Genomic DNA, 21,439 nt, shown 5'->3' with positions numbered 1-21,439 from the left:
CCTGGTCTCTCTTAAGGCTTCACATTAGAAGTTTTCACCTCATGTGTCTAGCATTTTCCCAGTCGTGTGTATATGACCCTAACCAACTATCGTACTGAACTGAACTGACAGACATTGAAGCTCTTCCTGCATATTCAACTGTTACGTTCCTGCTGGTACCGCTATCGTAGTCCAAATTTCTAGCCACTGGCATGATCTGAAGCCATCTGGTGGCTACGCTCGAAAAGATGCATTAAGTGCAGATTCATTTCATGCTAAACTGACCAAAATAATCTCTGCAACACAGAAAGTTCCGTGCAGTGACAAAGCCAGGGATGTTGAAGATAGGTTCCAGTGACAGCATAAGGGACTCACATGCTGGTACAAAAGCGAGGCTCAAAAAAACCCAGCAACGACAGGAGGTACCACTGCGCCTTTGTATCTGAATCTTCCCCTGATTCAGCACACATCCACACTATGCACTGCTCTGTCCCTCAGGGAGCAAGGCAGATCTTTCACAGCTCTGTAAGCAGAGCCGAGGATTAGAAGCTGGCAGCCCCCCCAGGTGTGAGCTGTACTTTGCAAGCCATGGGACACTGTATCCAAAGCCTAGTGCAGGGCATGGCTGAGTTCTGTGGATCACTGACTTGTAGGTATCTGGTACCACGCTGAGTGAACCACACCCCCCGGAGGTGAATGTTTTAGATGCTTCAAGCACTGGGTTCTTTCAGCTGTCGCCCTCCGTGAGCACCCATTCACTGTGATAACATAGAGGATAACTCAGCACAATTGCTTTAAAGTCACAGGCAAAAGAGATGATAAATGACCAGCTCAGCAGCTCCTAACTCAAGAGTCTCCAAGGCCAAGGACAGCCCAGTACTAGGTGTTGAAGGAAAGAGTCTTGGTATAACCTCTCTACCTGATGTACCACTGGCAGCAGCTAGTGCTAATCCCTTGCCAGCAACAGGCTGTGATTTGATCCAGACCCAGCTCTCAAGCTGCCTGGACTTCTTTCAACAGCCAGCTCCTCCCACAGAGCCCTCAGCTCTCTTCTGAGCCAGGTCCCCCAGTGACTTCCTTCCCTCTCCCGTGCTGGACTCTAGAAGGATTAGAGAGCCGTCTGATGGCTGAAAGTTGAACTGGGTGGTAAGAGGTACCCAAGAGTTTCATGCTCATTCCGATATAAACCTTTTCTCTACAGACAGGCTTTCTGCATATGATGAAAGGCAATTTAATGCAGGATTGTTAACCAGAGCCCCAAGACCTTAATTTAACCTTGCAAAACACGCACTAAAATCCCCATCGGATCTGCTTTCGGTTTCTATTTTATCAGTTTCCTGGTTCTGCTTTCTTTTTAAAGCTTTGCTCTTTGTCCTCCTAGAGCACAGCCTGGGCGTCAGTGGAGAGGGAAAGCCATACAAATCATGACACAGACAAACAAGTGGCAGCCCGAGAGGTAAGTGCAATGGGATTTCATTTGAACTATTGGTTTAGATCTTCTATCTTTATCAAGCAAGGTGCTACTGTTTTGCCTTCTGCTGGCAAACATAACACACTGGAGCTGAAAGTCTTAGTAAAACCTTAACTATTTACTATAGAAAACCTATGGCGGAATGTTTCTGATGGTCACAGCAACCAGATTCACTTTGCTTTCCTTCTCTTAAATGGTCATCCTAATGTAGTGCTATTGTTAATATTAACTTTACCTTCCTTACTATGATGTGCCCACATCGTTACCAGGACACACTTACAAGGCTCTGAACATGAGTTGTTAAATTAAATTTCTGAGTCCAAGACAACTAGCCGCCCAGAGCACTTTAAATGACCAGTTTTTAAATTAAGGGAACAAAGAAATTGCAGATGAAAAAAATCTACCAAGATAATTGAGTCTTGACCCAATTGACCAGGGCGGAGGAGGCCGCCGAATAAACAGCTTGACAAGCCTCCACTCACACCAGGTCATCCGGGTCCTGGACCACAAGGAGCACATTGGTGGCGTATGCTGCCAGAACCAGCCGCACCTCCGGCTCATGGAGCACCAACCCCATCAACCTCTTGCGAAGGAGACAAAGGAAGGGCTCAATGGCCAGAACGTACAGCTGACTCAACAGGGGGCAGCCTTGACGCCAATTGGACTCCGCAGCAAACCGTGACCAACCCTGAAAGCCAGCAGGGCATCAAAATGGGCACGGCAGCGTCAGCCAGATTACCAGTCGCGGCCAGGCAGGTGGTCAGGGCCGGGGAGTTGCAGAGGCCAAAACAGGGGCAACCACCCGAGACGGAGGGAAGGGGAGGAGTGGAGGTGCCAGATAGCAATCGCCCGTACCAAGGCCCTCCAACAGGGGGGCGTCCACTCTCTCGGTGGTTAGGGTCAAGCCCAGGGCCTCGATCTCGGCAAAAATAAGAGGCAAAGTCCCCACCTGCCGCTGCAGATTCCCCCTCAACAGCAGCCAGGGCAGTAGCCATTGCGGCGCCGACAGGGGGCACAGATGGCAACGGGGCAGTGGGGGCACTGTATGGAACCCCTTCAGGGAGGGATTCCATAGGAGAGATGGTACTACCGGCCTCCGCAGCTGCAGCGACCTCGGCCGACTCCAAACAATGAACGTCAGCAGGGGAGGCAATGGAACACCCAGCACCAGGATCCCCTTCATAGTTTTACAGGGGGTCCCTTCCCGCTCGCCAGCGAGGGGGGGTGCTGGGCCCATGCTCCCCACTTATGGCATCTCCCCCAGACAAGCTCCCAGCTCCCCAAAGAGGGGGGCTGGCCAGTTGGGTGAGGGCCAGAGAGCGAGGGCAATGACGGGAGGGCAAGGGAAGACAAGGGCTGGACAACAGGGAAAGGAACAAACTCCCCCTGAGGCAAGCCCCGCTCGAGTCCTGCTACCGGCCCTGCCACCCTCTCCTCCGCGGGCCCCAGTCTACCATCCGCCTCAGCAGCGAGGCCCGCACACTCATCTGGGCACGTCGGGGGGGAGAGGGCTCCCCCAAGACCCGAGTGGAGTTGACAACAGTCATGGATGGAGGGAGGGTGACCCCAGGGACCAGGCGATCAGGGCTGCCGGCGACGATAGAGCTGACGCCCTTCTGGGTATCGGGGATCCCAGATGCCCCTCCAAGCTGGGCCAGGGGGCAGTACCTCTGGACGTGCCCTGCCACCTGGCAGAGTAAGCACCGGGCCACCCCCGACGAATAATAAACCTGGTACTGGGCCCTGCGATGGGGCACCAAAACGGACCCCTCCAAAGCCTCCCCGTCACGTGCCTCCGGAGGAACTTGAACCTGCACCTGCCAGCGGAATGACAAAACGTGGCAGGGGGCGGGGTCCTTACAGCCAGATGAAAGGGGGCTGAGGACGGACAGGGGCCTCCCCAGGGTGGAGAGGAAGGGCGGCATTGGGGAGGAAGGGAGGAACAGAAGAGAGAACCACCTGTACGCCCAGGTCCTCCAAAGGCTCGAGGGGGACGTGAACGCCCCCCACCGCCAAGCCCCTCTCCACTGCCTCCTGCGCAGCAGCCACCGACGCCAGGAAGAACACCACCTTCCCAAACATCTTAGAGGCCGCCATCACGGCCATGAGCCCCACCACCTGCGCCAACGCCACACGTAGGTTTCCACGTGGGGTGAGGCTGGTACCAGGAGGCAACGCACCCCGTGCTCCCTGGTGAGAGTGAGAAAGGGGCCCCGGCCTCCAGGAATGGTATTCCAGGAGGCAGCTGGAGTAGACGGCGAGGCAGCGGGCGGAGGGGTTGCAGCCACCTGGGCGTACGCCCTGAGGGCAGAGGGAGCGGCACCCCCACAGCCGGTGGAGGGAACAATGGGCAAGGGAGAAGGAGGGATTGCGGCTGTTGACGGGGCCGCAGCAGGAGAAGGAACCACTGCCACGGCGGGTTTCACCTTCCGGGCAGGGCCCTTGCCCTTCTTCGTCCCCCGGCCTTTCCCACCGGCCAAGGGAGTGGTCTCAGAAGTGGAGGCAGCCAAGGTCTCGGCAGCAACAGTGGAGTCTCGGGAGCCCCTATCCGTGCCTGACAGTGCCTCAATGGTAGCAATGGCGGGCAGCCTGGCAGCAGCAGTCGAGGTGACCATTGCAAGGGAGGGTATGTGGAGGGGGACCAAAAAGGAACCGCAGGGGCATCCAGGGAAGTCCCACCCCCCGAATCACCCACCACAGAAAAGGAGGGAAGGGGATGGCCACTAAAGCAGAGGAATGGAAGGAAGGGGAGAGAGGAAAGGGAAGGGCAGGGGAGTGAGGGGAAGAGCGGCTACCACACCCCACCCGCTAAGCTGAAAGCAGGGCGGAGGGGCACCAACAGAAAGGAACAAAGGGGAACAAGGAACACAACGCCAGCACAAGATGAAAAAGAAACCGGCTCCCCTGGCTGCACTAAGGAAAAGAAGGGAAAACTAAGACATCATGGAGGAGAGCGCGTCAGTGAAGGAACCAATGAAAAAAGGGGAGAAAGGGCAAATCTTAAACGCCAACAGCGGAACGTGGGCACACAGGCAATAAGGGCCGACCCGGGGGAAGGGCAAGAAGCAAGGGGACGGAATGCAGGAGGGGAGCTAAAGCAGGTGTGTCTCAGGCACGGAGCAAAGAACAGGGCAGGGTCAAAAACAACCAAACCAAAAAAGGAGGGGGAATGGGGCTGGGAACCAGGCCTGCACTACGGGACAAGGGCAGGGCAAACAAACTAGTCAAGGACCAAAAAGCAAACCAGGGCAAACAGGACGGCTAAAAGGGGGACGGGCAGGGCAGGAAGCAAGGGGAGAGGGGGCAAGCAGCTGCAAGAACAGGGCAGTGGGCGAGGCAGAGGAAAAGGGGGCCCACCGGCCGAATGCAGCAGGGGAGGGAGGACAAGACCAAAAGGAAGGGAAGGGAAACGAGCACCCACAGGCATCTGAAAAACAAATGCCTGTTTGCTGCCCCTACGTTCTCTGGATGGTTAGAGGGGCAGAACCAACTGCTAGGCCAGAGAGCAGAGAACAGAGCCAGAAGGCAAGTTGAAAGGTGGAGGGGGCAGTGGTGGTGACAGTAGAGGAGCGGACGGACTAGGGGGAGGGCCCCAGGCCACTCCCCCAGCTAAGGAACCTGCCACCACAGAAGCAGGGATGTAACAAACCCCACCCTACAAAACAAAGCCTCCTCTACTCCCTCTTCAGCTCCAGCAGCAGTAACAGCTCCCCTGCAGCAGCAACCCAGCCAGGGGGGCCCCAAAAACAATGGAAAAAGTGGAGCCTCGCACTCCCCTCTGAGGGTCACACCTACAGGGTCCTCCCCACAGCAGCCAGGGGGCAACCAGCCAGCAAACCAGCCTCACGAGAGTGGAAGGCAGATAGATCAGCCTCAGAAGGAGCAGGGCCCTGTTCCCTGAATAGCCAAACAAGGGCTACTCCAGGCCAATCAAACCACCTGAAGCCAATTTAACCAGCTAAAGTTGTTAGGCTAATGCTGGCACCTGACCTCAATTAACTGAGAAAGGGTCAGTTTAGTCTGATAGGCTAATGGAGACAGCTGGAACCAATTATACTGCTTTAAAAGCTCTCCTTGCCAGTCCTCTCTTGAGAGGAGCCCAGGGGAAAGGAGCTGGAAGAGAGGAAGCATTACTGAGCTCTGAGGTAAGGGTGAAGCTTGGGAAAAGGGAGCATGGGGAAGCAACCCAGAGAAGTAAAGCAGTGTCAGTGGAGGAGGGAAGCTGCAAACAGCTGCTGCTATTAGGGTCCTTGGGTTGGAACCTGGAATAGAGGGTGGGCCCGGGTTCCCCCTTTCTCCCCCCCTTCGCACGATCTACAGAGATCCCTCTGAAAGGAAATAGACTTTGGTCCAGGCAGGAGATGAGGCGGTACCTAAGGAGCAACAAAAACTGTGGGTATTCCACCTTCCCACATCCCATACTGGCCTGTGATGAAAATAGCTCAGTAAGTGGTAACCTCTGCCACCATACTGGGAAAGAGAGGTGATCCCAAACTTCTGAGGCCATTATATCCGCCAGGAAGTGTGGGACCCACAAATACTGGCTTGGAGCTTTGTCACAATATTTACATTTAATAATTGCGCTACACCATTTGCAGTGCATACACTCAACTTCATCCTTTTCTCTGTTTTTTTTTTTAAACTTCCTTGTGTGCTGAAACATATTCTGAGACAGATTTTTGTGTTCTTCCCATTTCAGTGTGTCAAATCTTTAAACTGTTATCTGCTAACAGCTTGAAAAGTGTACGGGGTGGACGTGAGAGTCATCAGTATGTTCAGACGTGCAAGCACTTCAGAGCTTGCGTGTGTAAGCAGAGTCAGGATAAGCTCTACACTGACATCTGGTGGAAAGAATTTCAGAGAGTGTATTTGCATAGGCACGCCTACCATATCCCAGACTGCTGAGCTGTGGGACTGCTTGGTGACAAATTGCTCACCCTCAGTTGGGTGGTACTTGCTAGACAAGGGACATGAGTTCCAAAACCCAGAGAATTGAGAGAGGCTGGGGACAGGTATCTGTGCCTGGTGGTGCTGGCTGCTTGTGGAGCCAGAAGCACCAGTTGCACCCCCTCCTCTCTCCACTGTGGAATGTCAGAGTTGATTTTTTTATTCCCTTAAGAATTTAAATATATGTTACTGAGCTGAAATCACTTTGGGGTAATGGTGCACTAGCACTGGGGCTCCCCTACTATGAGCTGGAATCACTAAGAGCTGAAAATCACTAAAAAGCTAAAATCACTGAGCTGAGAGCGCTGAGTACTGTGTTAACTAGTGGGGAGCCCAAAGCTAGACCGTGGAACAGAGCTGCTGGCGGAGTGGAGCAGTTGTGGGAACAGCTGGAGTGGATCACGGGACAGCTGGTGGCAGCGGAGCGGCTGGCAGAGCGGAGTAGCTGAGACACGGGTTTAGCGGCCCACAGAGTGAGCGGAGCCGAGCAGTTTGCAGGGACAACTGGAGCAGCTCACAGGACAGCTGGTGGAGCAGAGCAGTTTCTGAGGACGGCTGGAGGAGCAGAGTGGAGCGGCTGGTAAAGCGGAGCAGTTCGTGGAGAAGGCGGGAGCAGAACCCACGGAGAGGCAGGGTAGTTGGCCCCGGACCACGTAAGGTGCCCCTTTCTACCAGGCTGGGGGGGTGGGGGAAAGACCTCTGCAGATAGACTCTCGAACTTTGGGACTGCACTGACCCAGGACAGAGACTTTTGGGACTGTGGGTGATTTGGGGGTTGCTGGACTCAAGAGCCCAGGAAAGAGGACACAGCCCAATTTCCTGGGGTGGGTCTTTGCTCACGGTTTGGTCTATGAACTCTAGTTGAGGTGTTTTTCCCAATTTAGTGTTTGTTGTTTATCTCATGTATTACATCTTTTCTGCTACACCGAGACTCTGTGCTTGCGAGAGGGGAAGCATTGCCTCTTTGAGGCGCCTAGGGGTGTGTGTAAGATTTTCCCAGGTCACTGGGTGGGGGCTCGAGCTGGTTTGGCATTGGGTTATTGAAACGGAACCCCTGGATACTGAACCCGGCCATTGTTGCTGCCAACTCAGAGGGGCAGAAGGGTTACACGTGCATGCCTGTTTGTGTATTGTGTGTATCTTCTAGACTAATACATAGCCTTACTTCAACAGGCAGCTTTGCATATACACAGACTAAGGTACTATCGTAATACATATCTCATGCAATGTATTGTATTTTCCTGATAAGTTATTTTTTTATATATTTGACTGATACAAAAGTAGGGTGAAAACCAGGAAAAAATGAATACTTTCTAAAACCCAAGAGTTTTTTGGTAAAAATCAGTTTAAACAGAAAACAAACAAAAGGGCTTCTGTATAGCACAGGCCATCGACATCAGCCAGCACCTGCACCCTAAATCCAACAACTGAAATGAGACCAAAGTATTACAGCCCACAGCAGACTAGACTATTATGTGCCACAGGCAGTGAACAAAAGGGACCGAGGTGCCCTGGTGCTGGAGGCCCCAGCAATGGCAGGGAAATGATTAAATGAGACATACCTGTATTCACACAATAACAAAAGCTGAAAAACAGAGACAAAGCAGGCTGCTCCCTAAAACAGAGAGGCTCAGCTCACCCACCATACTCTAAGAGTCTAGACTGTCTGGCTACAGACTGAGTGATCACATGCTTTCCTACAGAGTCCCCTAGCTTGCAAGCAGGACCAGGAATAAAAACTTGAAATTTAAAGTCACTGCCTACAATTTTAACAGTGTTTCAGTACACCATAAATGAAGAATCATACTTTAAATATCCTCTTCTGTTTATTCTTGCAGTAGAACTGCTGGCTGAAGTGAGCAATGGTTTTATAGGATGAAAGGCATCTCCATCTTCAACCAAGATGGCATTTTATGCAGCTCATTATATATATTACAGTAACAGAGGCCACACTGTGCTAGGCACTGTATAAACACAAAATAAGAGACGGTCCCTGCCCCTAAGAGCTGCAGTCCAAGTGAGGTTTTTAATACCAGATTCAGTTCTAGTTTTGGTTTCAAAATATGAAAACAATTCTCAGCATTTAACATTTCCTTCAGTTCTGAAACTGACTTATGTTGAGAAGAATCTATAACCCCATTGCTAGGGTTACTTATGTCAATAAGTGCTACTCAGCATTGAAGCCACAGTTTGTGGGTATTTCAGGGATTCCGTAGTCATTCTTATGTCCCATTTAAACTGGCCCAACCTAGGAGTTACATTTCCTTCATGTATCTCCATTGTTCACACAAGTAATAGACCACCACTCTTGCATAAAATAAGGGATGATCTACCCACTTATCACACTTCCGATGTCCTCCTAGCCTCAGCATCCAGGCATCACATTTTGCCAGTTAAGGTGGGACAAATTTCCATTCCCCCTTTCATGGGTCCAATTAATCTAATAAAAATGGCTATTTCCTCCCTCCCCTTATTCTTCTTGTCTTCCAGAAATTACCCCTTTCAACAGAAATTGGGTGGAGTTGGAGAAGTTATTCAACTTTGTTTATACGGCAGGCCAGAGATCTTCAAATGCATTTGGAATATCTGAAGTGCTCCAAATCAGGAGAGAGAGTCGTCTGGCACCTTATAGACTAACAGAAGTACTAGAGCATGAGCTTTTGTGGGTGAATACCCACTTCACCAGATGCGTCTGACAGAAATTTCCAGAAGCAGGTATAAATATGCAGGCAAGAATCAATCTAGAGATAACGAGGTTAGTTCAGTCAGGGAGGATGAGGCCCTCTTCTAGCAGTTGAGGTGTGAACACCAACAGAGGAGAAACTGCTTTTGTAGTTGGCTAGCCAATCAGTCTTTGTTTAATCCTGAGCTGATGGTGTCAAATTTGCAAATGAACTGAAGTTCAGCAGTTTCTCTTTGGAGTCTGGTCCTGATTTGTTTGTTTGTTTGTTTGTTTGTTTTTTTCAGGATAGCTACCTTTAAATCTGCTATTGTGTGTCCAGGGAGGTTGAAGTGTTCTCCTACAGGTTTTTGTATATTGCCATTCCTAATATCTGACTTGTGTCCATTTATCCTTTTCCGTAAAGACTGTCCAGTTTGGCTGATGTACATAGCAGAGGGGCATTGCTGGCATATGAGGACGTATATTACATTGTTGGACATGCAGGTGAATGAACTGGTGATATGGCTGATCCGGTTACATCCGGTGATGGTGTAACTGGTGTTAACGGCTAGAAGAGTGCCTCATCCTCCCTGATTGAACTAACCTCATCTCTAGACTGATTCCTGCCTGCATATTTATACCTGCCTCTGGAAATTTCCACTACATGCATCCGATGAAGTGGGTATTCACCTACGAAAGCTCATGCTCCAATACATCTGTTAGTCTATAAGGTGCTACAGGACTCTTTATTGCTTTTTACAGATCCAGACTAACGTGGCTACCCCGCTGATACAAGGCAGGAGAGGCACCTTAGCTTCCTAAATATAAACCATGGTATAGATCAGTGGCTTTCAGCCTTTCCAGACTACTGTACCCCTTTCAGGAGCCTGATTTATCTGGTGCACCCCCAAGTTTCACCTCACTTAAAAACTACTTGCTTACAAAAATCTGACATAAAAATACAAAAGTGTCACAGCCACACTAGTACTGATAAATTGTTCAGTCTCATTTTTATCATATAACTGTAAAATAAATCAATTGGCATATAAATATTGTACTTACATTTCAATGTACAGTATACAGAGCAGTATACACACCGTCTGCATGAAATTAGTTTGTACTGACTTTGCTAGTGCTTGTTATGTAGCCTGTTGTAAAACTTGGCAAATATCTAGATGAGCTGATGTACCCCTGGCAGACCTCTGCATACCCCCAGGGGTATATGTACCCCTAGTTGAGAACTACTGGTATAGAACAAGCTTTCCCGTTAAGATTTGTGAAGGATCATCTGGGAGGGACGGAATGCTTTACATCATATTCAACATGCGCTTTATAAAATTGAGCCTCATCACACAGATTGATGGGCAAAAGCCATCTCCCCAATCAGTGAAGCCATCTTAAGCAGTCCCCACCCTCCTCAACCTGAACTGAATTTGTTTGAAACTCCATCCCTTTCCCCTCTATGCCCCAGTCACAAAAACAAAAATATTTTGATCTAGCCTCGTTCCATGCAGTTGGTCATGGTTTATCAGATGACTGGCTGCCATTTTCTATGCTGGTGTGCTAGGGTTCCTTAAGATGTGCTTTTTATATTGTCATCCTCATTCCAAATATTTTTGCTTACTTTCAACTAAGGCATGGAATCAAAAAACATGTGTGGAACTAATGTTATTCTCTTTTTTCCACTTGAATCAATTATCCAATCTACTGGCCTCTGCAAAGGCTCTAACATCAAGTCTACAAAACGTTGAATGAATCTAAACCACTTGTTGTTTCCAGTGTTGTTGTAGCCATGTTGGTCCCAGGATATTAGAGAGACAAAGTGGGTGAGATAATAGCTTTTACTATGAAGCAGCATTTGGTCCAATAAAAGTTATTACCTCACCCACCCTTTCTCTCTAAAATATTTATCAGTAACAGAGCATGGAAAGCCTTGGAGGTTATCTGCAAAGGCAACTGTGAACACAAAACCAAAAGAACAACCTAGAATAAATTGGCTCTCTCAATTAGGTCCATAAAATCTAGTACAACAGTCTTCATAAATTGTATATGACTTCAGCTCAATTTGTAATTGCAGCTAATTCACACACTCTTAAAATATAGAGAGAGTCCAGCCAACTAATCTCATTACTAATAGGCCTAGCTAAGTATCTCCATTTTCTGGGACAAACTTTGACACTCTGATGGGTTGGCCCTCACAGTGCTTTGTTCCCCCTTTTATTGTTGCCAAATAACATATTGATGATTAATTCCTAACTTCTCCCCAGATGAGGCCGTATGTCTCACTCTGAGCTGGCTTGTGCCAAACAAACAGATACGTTATGTCAGTGGTGTGGATGCTCCACTCACTGAACGATTGAAGACACACAGAATGAAACACTTTTTTTTATTCAAGGAAAAGATGCCATTTATGGATAAAATTGTGTTCTGATTTGTAAGAAGAGTGGAGAAGCTACCCACGAGGAAGGGAAAGACCAGAGACTCTGTTTTAAAGGATTAAATGTGGCAGCTGTTCCCAAAAGAACTATTTTTTCCTCTTTTAATATATTGGGTTATCATGTAGGATTTAAAATCATTATAAATAATATAGGTATGCAAGAAGATGTCTGAGCTTTGGATATATCCTTTTCTCTTTTTCTTTCTACTCTTCTTTCTTAGCGGAAATGGTTGATTTGGGGATTTGACTGGAAAACTTGTTCACTTTATTTTTATGGTCAATGTGATTCCCATTATCTATATTCTTGTTCTGGTAAACAGGTTTGTCATGGTATAAACCCCCACTCTAAACCTTAGTGTTCAAAAGATGGGGTACCAGCATGAATTCCTCTAAGCTTAATTACCAGCTCAGAACCTGTAGCGCTGCCACCAACCAGGAATTTCAGTGCTTGGTACACTCTGGTCCCCCTAAGACCTTGCCCGGGGAACCCCAAGACCCAGTCCCTCTGGATCTTAACACAAGGAAACCCTTTCCCTCACCGTTGCCTCTCCCAGGCTTCCCCTCCCTGGGTTACCCTGGAAGATAACTGTGATTCGAACTCCTTGAATCTTAAACAGAGGAAAATTCACCTTCCCCCCTCCTTCTCAATCCCCCTCCCAGACTCTCCCTGAGAGAGAAAGTAATCCTAACACAGAGAGAAAATTAACCTCTCTCTCCCCCCTTCCCTCCTTTCTCCCCACCAATTTCCTGGTGAATCCAGACCCAGTCCCCTGGGGTCTCACCAGAATAAAAAAAACAATCAGGTTCTTAAACAAGAAAAGCTTTTAACTAAAGAAAGGAAAAACAGTAAAAATTATCTTTGTAAATTTACAGTGGAATAGGTACAAGGTCTTTCAGCTATAGACATTGGGAATACCCTCCCAGCCTAAGTATACAAGTACAAATTAAAATCCTTTCAGCAAAATATAAATTTGAACTCCTTCCTACCAAATACACATTTGCAAATAAAGAAAACAAACATAAGCCTAACTCACCTTATCTACCTAATACTCACTATTTTGAACTTAAGAGCCTGTATCGGAGAGATTGGAGAGAAACCTGGTTGCACATCTGGTCCCTCTGAGCCCCCAGAGTGAACAACCACCAAATTCTAACAGCACACACAAAAACTTCCCTCCCTCAAGATTTGAAAATATCCTGTCCCCTGATTGGTCCTCTGGTCAAGTGACAGCCTGGCTCACTGATCTGTTCTATTAACTCTTACTTATCTGTTTATGACAAGGTTGTATCTTGGTGCTTCCTTTGATTTTATCTGCATCCAAATGTTGCTATAATCTCAGACTCTAACAGGAAAAAATTGCTTTTTCTACATTTTCATTATTCTTATTAATCAGAACACATGGTAATGGATGAATGTCTAATACATTTTCAGTACACCAGAATAATTAAATAGTTTATTTGAAAAAGTTATTTCCCTCAAATGGACATGCACTGAGTGTCAGAGGGCAGACACATTGGCCTTATTGTGAAGAGGGATCCATCTCTTGGCCATATTATTCCCAAGTAACTAGATCCAAAGAGGAGGTCAGAGAAATGAAGGATAATGTGGTCAATTTAAGAGTCTGCTTACACCCGGAGTAGGACAGAATACTAATTCCTCCATCATCCTATAATCCCTATATTGGGCAGTTTTCACTGTTTAAACATATGTACTCTGATCAAATATTGAGGTGATGTTTTATAAATGCCAGTGGATTTGGAAAACAGAGAAACTGGTACATGTGCATAGGTTGTTAAAAGTCAGGCAGCAGGACACCGATTGGGGAAGCAAAACTTGAGGTTGAGAAATACTCTGAATATGGATTTCCCAGTCCAATTTTTTTGTTGCTCCCACAGACTTCAACAGAAATTTGCATCTCTCAGTACCTCTGAATATCAGGCCATTTCTATTTAGGTGCCTAAGTATGGATTTCTGTAACTAATTGTATGGTCCCTAGCTTGAAAATTTCTACCAATGTTTAATTTCACAAAATGTAGAATCTCTTCTCATGCCTAACAAAGCTTTTAACAGAGTGGAATGGGGTTGGTGCCACTACTTTTAACTCGACAGGCCAGATTCTTCTCTTAGCTGCAAGGTGTGGAGCTGAAGTATCTTCATGGAAATTACTGGAGTTATTCTAGACCTATAGAGTGTAGCTGAGAGCAGAATTTGGCTCTGTAAATGTGGATTTGTAGAGCTACATTTTGCTCTTGCATTCGTTAGTGCTGAACTAAGGCCTTGGCTGTAATAGGCAGTAATGGATTTTTTCCCAGCCCCTTTAATCCAGGTTGTGACTCAGGACAAGGATGCCCTTCCTCTCTGGTCCAGGTTGACAAACTTTTGGATCCATGGCAGTCACAGAATCAGGGTATCCAAGGTACTAGGTCTGGGAATACAATAGTAATGTTACATGTGGGTGAGTCTCCTTTTATTTCTCCACCAAAAGTATCATTCCCCTCCGCTATTGCCACTTATTCAGACTTTTGTGCTTTTGACAAATTTATAATCAAATGGACAAAAATCAGAGCTGCTGGTTCCCTTACAATGTTGTCCAAAAATAACACAGTGAGCACTGGGACATCAGTGTCTGAAATAGCTAATGATTTGGACATCCACCTGCTTTCAGAGGCAAGGACATGTAGACTTGAATGCTCTGTAAGGAACAATTACTTCTGACTTGAGAAGGTGACAGGACCTGACCCTTCCCTCTGTGGTCTTGTAAACAGTCTGAAAATAAACTTTCTTCCCTGTCTCCTTTATGCCCCAAGGCTCCAATCCAACACAGATTTATGCATGGTCTTAACTGTACATACTGGCCTCATTTCATTCCCTGCTTTAGCTTCCGGATATAGTTGACTGAAATTAACAAGTTGATTGAGCTTTTTTGTACAGAAGAGGACGACAAAGGGGCCAAACTCTGCTGCTAAATGGTACCTCAGTCACTGTAAGGGAAACTTTATGCTTCTCCACCCAGTGATGATACATAATATGCACCCTTCATGTTGTGGCAGACATCAGGATATCACACCTGATAAGCAGCTTGGGTAAACAGAGCAGGAGCTTGCTTGATACCTTCCACTGCTGAGCACGCTGGGCTCTTGCTGTCAGCCCAGTGAACCCACTGGAAATGTATAGCAGTGCTAGAATTTTAGCAGCCGTGGTCACAACTCCAACTGTTAGAATTAGGTGCAGCTCCAGCACAGGCAGTATAGTTTCACCTGCTTCCAGTAGCTCTAAATTCAACCCCTAATTCCTTTCTCTCTCTAGGGCACCATTTTCCATTGAACTTGCTGCAAAATTCTTGGTTTAAAAAGAGGGGGGTATTTAAAAAATAGACTAAGTTAAAGATTTTTTCAGTGGGTGGTGCTCTGGTAAAGGAAGGCAGGTGCTAGACTGAGGAACAAAGCCACTCAGAGGTACACACCCACATGGTAACACCACCTATCACAACGTGTGGAAACCCAGGACTGCTATTGCAAAAAACCAAGAATCTGTTACTCACCAGATATGTACAATAACTGTTGTTCTGCAGGCTGTATTGTGCACACATACATTCCATGACCCTACAATCATGAGTATGTGCACAATCACTTGAAGGAAAAACAACAACAACAACATAGTATCAACTTGGGACAAAAATACCACACTCTGGGAAGTACAGCGCCCAGTCTATTGTGCACATCCACATTATTAGGATCCTCAGTTTACATGGCAAATCTGAGACTTTATGGCAAATGCAGGGGAAATTTCCTGATGGCTCGTGGCAGTTAAAATTTCCTTGAATTGCTTAATGGCTCAAGGGGTCATTCCAGATCCCTTAGGTTTCAAAATGGCTATGCCATTATGTCTAGCACCTAGGCCAAATCCAAGACCACCACTCTCAGGTGAATTAACTTTCCAAAGAAATAGGGCGAAAAAACTTAGTTCTTTGTCAGCAAGGAGCCTGTGTGCAAACACAATACAGAAATATAAGATTTGTTCTTGGATAGTGAATTCCTGCTCTGGGAATACAGAATGTGGATTGTCGGAGTTGTGCATTGGAGCACAGGCCCACAGCTAATGAAAGCAGGAGGTATGGGCCCTGATTGGCAGGGGAGGGACGGGGCACCATCACAGGTTGGGATCTAAACAGGGACGGGAGCTATGAGCACAGCGCCTGTGCCCATGAGAGCACACAGGTAGGAACCGGGGCTGTAAAAGCTCAAGGTCCAGGTAGGGAAAGCACAGCATGTGAAATCCTGGCCTCAGTGAAGTCACTGTGAGTTTTGTCATTGCATTCAATGGGGCTAGGATTTCACCCTGGGGTGTTCATGAGGTTCTGGGGAGCTTAGGGCCTGGACGGATCTGGGAGTTCAAGACTAGGGTACACAGATGCATGGGGCCTGAAAAGGTGTGTGGGTAGGAGGGGTGGGAGGGAAGGGAAAACCTTGCATTTGGCTCCCAAGACACTATTGTGTTTCAGAGCATTCAGGGTTATGTCTTGGAGCACTCAGTGTTACAGCAACATTTCCATTGAGGGCTGTCATAAACAGATAGTTAAGGGTTAATGTCTCCCTTACCTGTAAAGGGTTAACAAACAGGGACCCCAAACACTGACCAGAGGACCAATCAGGAGACAAGATAGCTGAATTTGAAAGAGATTTTAAACTATTTTCTGCCTTTCCAGCAATCGCATGGGAACTCCAGAGGGAAGCCCACCGGCAGGCCCTGAAATTAAAAAATGCTAAGCAACAAACAAATTAAAAGACTATGACCGCCTTTTCTTACTTACAATTCTGAATAGAGAAGAGACTGTAGCAGGGAGATTGGCAGAAACCTGGTTACACCTCTAGCCCCGTCCAGGACTCAAAGAGAACAAAGCCAAACCCAAAACCCACAAAGGCTTCCCTCCACTTGTCTCCTGATTGGTCCTCTGGTCAGGTGTTTGGGGTCCCTGTTTGTTAACCCTTTACAGATAAGAGAGACATTAACCCTTAACTATCTGTTTATGACAAGGGCGAAAATGTATCAATTGCTTAGCACATTAGTTTGTGTCCAATTTGGGTCCTGAGGGTATTGACAATATGCAACTGCAATGGATAATTTCATATTGCCCATAGCTGTCCAGTAATAGCCAGCAACAAACTACTTGATAGGGAGGGCCCTGGACCGGTACAGCTGCATCGCTGTAGCTCTTCTGGTGAAGATGCTCTAAGCTGACGGGAGGAGCTCTCCTGCTGACATAGCACCGTCTACACCGGCGCTTAGGTTGGTATAACATATGTCACTCAAGGTGTGGATTATTCACATCCCTGACCGACGTAAATTATACCAACATAATCTGTAGTGTAGACAGTCTCAGTCACCAGAGTCAGCAGTAATTATTGGAATTACATCAGAGATGGATTTGATCCTCTGGGTGTCTTCAAAGACCTTTTTCTATCTTCATCAAGCTTTCATATCTTTCTATTGCTGCTCCCCCTGCAGAGCCAACACAGTAGGGGACAGCAAGCTGGATTTGACTCTGGTTCACACATTGTTGACAGTATTATTAACTAAATTATAATCAACTAGAATATTTATTGCCTATATCACAGCCATAAATAGCTCTGCTTGACTGCCAGAGCCCACGGTAAGTTTGCAAGGTTGGCAGCTAGAACCTCTCCCTCTACTTCCTTCCTGCTCCTTTTTAAATATAAAATGGGTTAACTGAATTGAGTCATTGAGACACAAATATATGTGGAGTCTTGTGCCATATTTACCATAATTTTTTGTAAGCTTTGGGTGGGTTGCCCCATTTTCCCCCCCTTTCTACCTTCCCCTCAAAAGCCCTATATCTGAACAGTCAGAGTTCGAGGCTGCAGCTAATTCCACAGCTGGTCATTGTTGTTCCTGAGCCATGGAAGAGTGCCATCTCCCCTCACATGATGAGCATGTTGCGACCCTGCAGCTGTTGAGCATGTGACTGACTGCTCTGCAGAACCAGGGCCTCAGACAACTGTCAATTGCTTCACGCATGTGAAATGTACTTGATCAATTTCATGAGATATTTATGGAGTCTGAATTCCTTCTATGTGGGCAGAGGAGAAGCAAGTAATAGTAAAAATTTTAAAAAGCACTGCTGCTTTTAACTCAAAGCTCTAGGGTTTTTAGAGCTGAGCCAGAGGGGATGGGGTGGAATAGTGGGCAAGAGTTAGGCTGAAGAGCTGCACTTTCCATACAAAGCAAAGTGACTTTGTAGCTTTCCATTTCCTACTGACACATGGAAATGTGATTTGTGATTGAAAAGATGGCGAGTTTAATCACCAGAGAGAGTCGGGACAAAGCCTGCCATTTGCACATGGAAGAACAAGGCAGATGTATTTATATCCTTCCATTAATAAAACAAGCCAAGTCAATCTGTAACGTTGTGCTAAAGTTAGAGTGCAGCATTCAGCATGTCCTTAAAAAGACAAAGTACCCACAAACTGGGACAGCTGCTCTCAGTGCAGGCACTGCACATCTCCTCTCTCCCATGTATGCACAAAATCTCAAGACCATTCCAAGGGTGATCAGCTCACAACAAAGCAGGAGCCAACTGTCGCATGATTTGTCAACATAAAAGGTCAGTTCCTGCCTTCCGGTACACATCTTGGGATATTGGCAACTGCACTTTGAGTGTCAAGAAAATGCTTCCACCTCCACTTTCACCAAAGAGTAACAGAAGCGGAGTGTGCATGGTTAGAAACAACGCTCTCCTCAGGTCTATCCCGGTCCTTTTCAGACTTACTCTTGAACAGGCCTTTCCAAATGCCAGCTGGTGGATGGTGTGCACCTCCAACCTGCTAATCTAGACATGAATTCCAAGTATGTCTTTGCAAGTGCACTTCTGCCCTCTCTTGCAGATTGTAAGCTCTTTGGGGTAGAATCCATTTCTGTCTGGACAGTACTTAGCACAATGGAGCCCACGTTCTAACTGGGGCCCCTCGCAGCTGATGAAATGCAAACTATACAACCCAATGTTGTTGACAGCCAACATGAAGCCAGAGGTTGACACAATAGGACTGGAGCGTGAACTGGGAACATGTGGCACCAGAGTGCAGACTGCACCCAGTCTCTCTGCACCAGTCTGGAGAGAGACTAGCCATGGGAAATAAACCCAATAGGGCAAAGTAGTAACCCCTGGCCAGTGCTCCAAAGTCAGTGCTTTTTTTGTCTCAGACCAGAAACACTATCTGTGAAAAGAACAAAAGAAAAGGGTGCTCCCCACTGGGCCACAAAATGTTTCAGAGCCATCACTGTTATCAGGAATAATTGTGATTTTCTCAATCAGCCACTAGAGGACAGACTAGCAGCACCAAAGTGCTGTGAAAGCAAGCCCATCACCTATTATTAAAGAGTTAGCATCTCAGTGCGGTAGATTCATAATGTGAAAGGTCAAAAGAGATCATGGCAATCATCCAGCCTGACCTCCTGCCTAACACAGGCCATAGGACTTCCTTAAATTAATTCCTTCATCCAGTCCGATAGCTGTAGTTGAACTAGAGCAGATCTTTTAGAAAAGCACCAATCTTAATTAAAAAAAAATTCAGTGATGGAGAATCCACCACAACCCAATGGTAAATTGTTCCACAGATTAATTTCCCACATTTTTTTTAACAATGTGCCTTATTTCAATATTGAATTTGTCTAGCTTCAGCTTCCATCCATTGGATCTTGTTATACCTTTATCTGCTAGACTGATGAGCCCTCTGTTATCAAATTTGTTTCCCATATAGGTACTTAGACGGTTCAACTCAGCCCTTAACCTTCTCTTGGATACCCTAGACAGATTTAGCTCCTTGAGTCTATAAGACATGTTTTCTAATCCTTTTATTGTTTTGTGGTTCTTCTCTGAACCTTTTTTAATTTTTCAAGTGAAGTGTGGACACCATAACTGGACACAGTATTCCAGTAACGATCACACCAGTGCCAAATACAGAGGTGATATAATCTCCCTACTCTCACTCAAGATTCCTGTTTACAGAGCTGAGGATAGCATTAGCCCTTTTGGCCAGAGTATTTGATCACCCCCAAGTCTTTTCCAAAGTCACCGCTTTCCAAGAGAAGAGCCCCCCACTGTGTATGGCCTATATTCTTTATTCCTTGATGACCTTATACTTGGCCATATTTGAAACATATATTGTTCACTTGCACCCAGCTTACCAAGCAATCCAGAATACTCTGTATCAGTGACTTGTCCTCTTCTTTATTTACGACTCTCAATCTTTGGGGCACCTGCAAACTTTATTAGTGTTGAGTGTGTGTTTTTTTTCCAGGTCACCGGAAACAGGGCCAAGAACCATCGCTGCGGGACATCAATAGAAACACGCCTGTTCAGTAATGATTTTCTGTTTGAGACCTATCAGTTAGCTAGTTTTTAAATCTATGTATGATGTATCATGTTGATGTTGTATTGTTCTAGTTTCTTAATCAAAATGTAGTTGGGTACCTAGTCAAATGCCATACAGAAGTCCAAGCATAATACACCAACACTACCATCTTCATCAACCACATTTGTAATAAAGAAAAAGGATACCAGCATAAACCCATGTTGATTGGCATGAATTGTTTTACCCTCTTATGTCTTCATTAATCAAGTCCAGTATCAGCTATTCCATTATCTTACCTGGAATCAAAGTCAGGCTGACACTTACTTGGGTCATCCCTTTTTAAATATTGGCACATTGCTGGCTTAACTTCCAGCCCTCTGGAACTTCCTCGGTGTTCCAAGACCTATTAAAAATCAACATTAATGGCCCAGAGTGCTCCTTGCCCAGCTATTTTGAAACACTTGGATACAGGTTATCTGGATCTCCTGATTTAAAGAAGTCTAACTTTAGTAGCTGCTGTTTAACATTCTCCTTAGTTACTGGTGGAATGGAAAATAGTTGATCATTAAATGATATGAATACATCATCTGGCTCTTGCCCAAACACAGAACAGAAATATTTATTGGATGTTTCTGCCTTCCTACATTACTATTGACAATTCTACTATTTCCGTTTGGAAATGGACTAATACCTTTGGTAGCATGTCTTTTGTTCCTGATGTACTTCAGAATACTCCTCCTCATTTTCCTTAACGCTGCTGGCCACAGATTTCTCCTTGTATTCTTTTGCTCCCTTGTCAGCTTCTACAATTACACTCAATTCTTCCAGCACCATGACTTATTATTTCTCCCTCATTCTTAGGATCATTAGCCTGGAAAACCCATCTATTTCGAGGGCTAATAATAATACACTTGCTTGATGTCTTTCTTTATTTCAAATCACTTTATAAAATATGAATGAATTTAAACCTCAACACTTGTGTGCGATAATAGGTATCCTCATTTTACGGGCAAAGAGGATCAGAGAGTTTAAAATTACTTGTCCAATCTCCCACAGGAAATCTATGCAGAGCCAAGATTAGAACCTAGAACTGCTGACTCTGAGTCATGTGCTGAGGCCATGCTAACACAAATGCCAGGGTGGCTGGGTACACAGGTTTAAGGCAAATGGCCCTAAAGACGCTATGGGCTGAAATATTAGCCTTTCACCCTCTAAAACTGTGTTCAGCTGTGGATTACTTATAGGTGAAATAAAGTCTAAAATCACGTCCCCAGTGAGTGGGTTTTTCTGTTCTTAAGAAAATACAGTATATAGATAGCAGGGAGTGCTGTAGAACAGGACTGGGAGATATGGACAGCTTTGGGGGCCCAGTGTATGAACACGGTAGGTCAGGGCTGAGGTGCACCAGCAGAGCTGAGAGTGCGCCTCTCCTGAATTCTGGCAGTATTCTCGGCTTGATTTTCCTGAGCTTTACATTTATCAGTTTTTTTAAAAAGCCTCTCTGCCCTCAAAAGTGAAAACAGCGAAATTCTTCTGCAAAGGGGAATGGGCAAGAAAACCAACAATGTTCACC

General features: G+C 46.3%; 1 long non-coding RNA gene across 2 annotated transcripts; it reads left to right on the top strand.

The window, feature by feature from the left end:
• The first annotated feature begins 1,043 nt into the window (after positions 1–1,043).
• LOC127036535 (uncharacterized) lies at positions 1,044–20,109 on the top strand. 2 transcript variants are annotated; one of them, XR_007770166.1, is made up of 3 exons: positions 1,044–1,132; positions 1,361–1,435; positions 19,813–20,109. It is a non-coding gene; the product is annotated as an uncharacterized LOC127036535 (long non-coding RNA). The 2 variants fall into 2 exon arrangements; XR_007770165.1 differs by having other exon boundaries at positions 1,051–1,125.
• The last annotated feature ends 1,330 nt before the right edge of the window (positions 20,110–21,439 follow it).

This window comes from Gopherus flavomarginatus, chromosome 1 (genome assembly GCF_025201925.1).
Source record: "Gopherus flavomarginatus isolate rGopFla2 chromosome 1, rGopFla2.mat.asm, whole genome shotgun sequence".
Classification (NCBI taxonomy): domain Eukaryota; kingdom Metazoa; phylum Chordata; order Testudines; family Testudinidae; genus Gopherus; species Gopherus flavomarginatus.
This window is presented reverse-complemented; position numbering and strand designations above follow the sequence as displayed.